The sequence below is a fragment of the Palaemon carinicauda genome, chromosome 25, assembly GCF_036898095.1.
Source record: "Palaemon carinicauda isolate YSFRI2023 chromosome 25, ASM3689809v2, whole genome shotgun sequence".
Classification (NCBI taxonomy): Eukaryota; Metazoa; Arthropoda; class Malacostraca; order Decapoda; family Palaemonidae; genus Palaemon; species Palaemon carinicauda.
The window spans coordinates 66,737,348-66,742,347 of record NC_090749.1 but is presented as its reverse complement, the minus strand read 5'-3'; positions in this window follow the sequence as shown (position 1 = coordinate 66,742,347).

Genomic DNA, 5,000 nt, shown 5'->3' with positions numbered 1-5,000 from the left:
CTGCCGGCAGAGCCGGACGGCATTGGTCAAGGAAGCCTGAATTAAGTTTCTCCCCTTCCTTATATGCACTCTTTCGGTTGCCGGGCTGGGGGGGTTGTGTACACTCTTATCCCGGCATCCATTCTATTTTCTTCTAGTGCTGTACCTGTCCCGGCAGCCGGCCTATGAGGCCGGCTGCCGGCCTATGAGGCCGGCAGCCGGGCAGGGGTAGTCTTCTGGTTCTTTTGCTGCCGGCTGGCATCGGTCTTGTACCTTTGCCGGCCGGCTTATGTCAGTCCTTGTCTGCCGGTCACCAAGAGTGTGGCCGGCAGCTGGGTACTACCTTGTGTAGTTGCTGGCCGGCAATCATTGCCGGCCAACACTGGCTGTTGCTGGCCGGCAGCTGCTGCCGCCGGCACAGGCATTTGAACCAGAGGGCTGCCGCCCTATAGCTGTTAAGTAGTATACTTTAAAGCTAATTGTGGTGTGTGCCGGCCGGCAAAGGCAGGCCGGCACACATCCTCCTATACTGTACTAGTATTCTTCTGTATAGCATATACAGTAAGAAGAAAACTATAGTAAAAGTTTAGGTACAGCACTGTATCTTCTAACACTATTGTGTTTTCTTACACAGCCCTTTGCTGTTGCCCTCAGACAGGAAGCAGAGTTCTTCCCCGTCTATTATCCAGGATTTTTAAAATCATTACCTAGGTGTGAGCTCCACCTGTTTCCTATGGAAACCTTGCATTGGTTACTCTAGTAGAGATAAACCATTTTTTGATTTTATTATCTGGAAGGCTGCAACAATGGGTTGTGAGGGAAACACAAGTGTGTGTCTTTCATTTATGAATTGTTATGCTATACTATGCATATCCAGTGATACATAGTTCACTTGATACTCATGGAAATTTCTTCTCTTTACAGAAGGACACTCCGAAGTGGGGAAGTGCTTTCTGCAATGTCAGCAGCAAGAACCTCTGCGGACATGAGTTTTGTAGGAGACACGCAGCATACGCTGTCTCCAAGGATGATCTCCGGTATTGGGACCCTCAGGTATGTACTGTGTGCACTAACCTGATTAATGAGACATTTAAATAGCTAGGAAGAAGCTTCGTACCTGGGTAAGGGGCTTCCAAAAGTACACTTCTGGCCCTTATCTTCCAAGTGAGAAGATGAGGGCGTATCTTTTCCCTAAGGCATCAGCTGAGGCAGTGATTCCCCAGCCTCAAGAGGAGATCCCCTAAGTTCAGATCCAGGTGGATGCTGAAGTCGCGGTCGCGATGCAAGACATCCAGCTAAATGACAGGATATCTGATGTGGACGGGTGTCAGGAGGAAGACCTCCTTGCAGAAGCCCAGGATGAAGTTCAAGTCCCTCTACATCGGCCGGTCTCCCAGTAGAGCTGGGACAGGCCTTCTCTTCTATTGTTGGAATGATCCAACAAATGCAGAAGGAGAATCAGGAGAAGGCGGCTGCAAAGGAACTGCGAATGCAGTGCCTTGCAGAATCACATGGGCCCCAGAAAAACTCAATGTGAAAGACCTTTCTTTGTGCTCGGATGCTAACCCATGGAGGTATGCTGAGCACATGTCGATGACGACTGGAAAGATCGTCATCTCGGATATGCTGGGCTCAGTTCCCCTGGAGGGTGGAATTCTGGCCCAGCAAGGCACCATATCCGGACTGTTATGTCCGGCTGAGGAAGGAACCAGCTTCAAAGGAGGAGGCAGAGCCGAAGGAGGTCATAGTGATGACCATGCTAAGGCTCAAGCTCTACTTTCATCTTCGATGAAAGAGAGGGGCTTCTCTAACTCAAAGGTAGCTGCATTGAATAGGAAGCTCCCTTCCTTTGTGTCCTCGCCTACTAGAGCCTTCCCCCTTTTTACAGAAAGGGTTTCTGGCTGTACTAAAAGCAATCGAGGCCGGCAAGTCTTGCCCCTCCCTAGAGGAGTGTAAACCCTTGTCGCTGGCCCTGCCTATGGACCACAAAGATTGGAAGGACGTCCATCTTACGTTCTAAGTGGAAAGTTGGAGGCTGATATTGCCGGACGTCAGTTCGGCAAGGACCCCCCTAAGCTGTCTGACTTTCTTTTGCGAAGTGAGCTCGATACAAAAGAAAGACTGACTGCCTCAATGTCTCTTCAGACTACTCTCGAGACGATGGCAAGTGACCCCAAGGTCCATGAAATGTTCATGGTAGTGGCCAAGCCTCATCTGGCCACAGTGACGAAGGACCTTTATGGCTTCGTCAAGGCAAGGAGAGCTTGTAGGGAGTTCGTGTTTACCTCGGCTACAGTGAGGCACGAGCTAAAGAAACTAATCTCCTCCAACATTTGGGGAAAAGACCTTTTTCCCTACCGACTTGGTCAAAGAAGTTTTTGATAAAGCCACCTTGGAGAATAGAAACCTTCTCCAGAAGTGGGACCTGGCTATCAAAAGAAAGTCTTCCCCGGATGAGGGTCCTCAACCAAAGAGGAAGACTATGAGGACTAGGCTACCGTCTCGGCCAGCCAAGCCTCTTAGACAGCAACAGCAACTGCAATTGCCATTGCCCCCAGTGCCCCAGATCGTGGCACAAACCCCGACCACCTTTCAGTGGGTACCCCAGGCCGTGTCGACACAGTCCACGGCATTCACCCCAGCGTTCGAAGGGCAGTCTACTTCCTTCCGAGCAAAGCCTAGAGGAGCAGCCAGAGGCTCGTCTAGACGCCCCTCAAGGGGAAGGGGATTCAGGGGTGGTCGTGGTCAGGAAGGCAAGACCTCAGGACGGCAGTCCAAGTGAGGTGATACCGGTAGGAGGGAGACTTCTGAAATTTCGGGATCGGTGGACCTTCGATCCCTGGGCCCACAGCCTACTCAAGAATGGATTGGGCGGGAGCTGGTACAGCACTCCACCCCCGTACCTTCGGTTTTTTCCAACACTCCACCCCCGTTATGGAGGAGTACGTTCAAGAACGGTTGGAGAAAAAGGGTGAAGCCCATCAATTTCTAAGGGAGGCTGTTTTGTGTTCCCAAGAAAGACTCGGAAAAGCTCAGAGTCATTCTGGACTTGTCGCCACTTAACAAGTTCATAGTGAATTGCAAATTCAAAATGCTAACACTGCAACACATAAGGACCTTACTGCCCAAGAGGGCATATTCCGTCTCTATAGACTTGTCAGATGCCTACTGGCACATTCCAATTAGCCATCGACTCTCCCCCTACCTAGGGTTCAGGCTACAGCGAAGACTACACGCCTTCGGAGCCATGCCATTCGGGCTAAACATAGCCCCAAGGATTTTTACGAAGCTTGCGAGCGTAGCTCTCAAACAATTTCGCCTAAAGGGAATTCAGGCAGTAGCCTACCTGGACGACTGGTTGGTGTGGGCAGCATCCGAGACAGAATGCTTGCAAGCTTCCAGTCAGTGATCCAGTTCCTAGAGTACCTAGGCTTCAAGATCAACAGAAAAAGTCTCGACTTTCTCCATCTCAAAAGTTCCAGTGGCTAAGATCCACTGGGACCTTTTGTCACACCGTTTCTCCACCCCAGCGAAGAAAAGGAAGGAGATAGCGGGTTCTGTCAAGAGACTTCAAGATTCCGAAAGGATATCAAGACACGAGCAGGAGAGAGTACTGCGCTCTCTCCAGTTTGCTTCGGTGACAGACCCAGTGCTAAGAGCACAGCTAAAGGATGCAATCGGAGTTTGGAGAAGTTATGCATCAAACGCGTGAAGAGATCTGAGAAGACCAGCCGCTTCGGCTAAGTACTCTTCTCAGGCCTTGGTCCCAAGCCAGACATCTAAAGAAGTCAGGTTCTTCTTCAGCCACCTCCCCCGTCGGTGACGATTCACTCAGACGCCTCAAAGGAGGGATGGGGAGGTCACTCTCATCGGAAAAAAGTCCAGGGGACTTGGTCCAGGCTATTCAAGACCTTTCTCATAAAACTTTCTAGAAGCTAGGGCAGTGCTCCTTACCTTAAAGAAAGTCTCCCCGCGTCATTCGTTCCACAGAAAGTGGTAATAGACAGCGAGGTAGTTGTAAGATACTTGAATCGACAAGGATCGAGGTCACCACCTCTCAACCAGGTGATGTTGGCCGTCTTCCGATTGGCGGAAAAGAAGAAGTGGTACCTGTCGGCAGTTCACCTTCAAGGAGTCCGCAATGTGACAGCGGACGCTCTATCCAGGTTCACACCGATAGAGTCGGAATGGTCCTTAGACGCAGGATCATTCTCCTTCATTCTGAATCAGTCCCAGAACTGCAGATAGACCTCTTTGCGACGAAAGACAACAAGAAGTTGCCCCTGTACGTGCCCCGTACGAGGACCCCTTAGCGGAAGCAGTGGACGCGATGTCCCTCGACTGGAACAGATGGTCCAAGATTTATCTGTTCCCTCCTCACAACCTTCTGTTGAGGGTCCTCAACAAACTGAGATCCTTCAAAGGGTAGCGGCAATAGTGGCCCACAAGTAGCCGAACAGCGTGTGGTTCCTCCTGGCATTGGAACTGTAGCTGAAGTTTGTACCACTACCAGATCCAGTTCTGACCCAGCGAGTCCAGAAGTCAACTGTCTGCGCTTCATTACAGAAAACCCGGACCCTGCAGTTCATGATTTTCTCTCCCTAGCGGTGAGAAAGCGTTTCGGGATTTCGAAAGCCAGTATAGACTTCCTTGAGGAATATAAATGCAAATCTACTAGAAGGCAATATGAGTCATCTTGGAGAAAATGGGTGGCCTTTTGTCAAGGCGAAGATTCCGCAGGAGATCTTGACAGACTTCTGCTTATCTTTTTTCCCCACCTCCATGGTCAAGGGTTGGCAGCGAACACGATTTCAGCGTGTAAGTCTGCTTTGACAAGACCCATTCTATATGCCTTCCAGGTCGACCTAGGTAACGAGATCTTTAATAAAGTCCCGAAAGCCTGTGCTAGGCTCAGACCTTCAGCACCTCCAAAGCCCATTTCATGGTCTTTAGACAAGTTCTTCATTTCGCTTCTCTGTTGAGCAATGAAGAATGTGCGTTAAAGGATTTGACACAAAAAG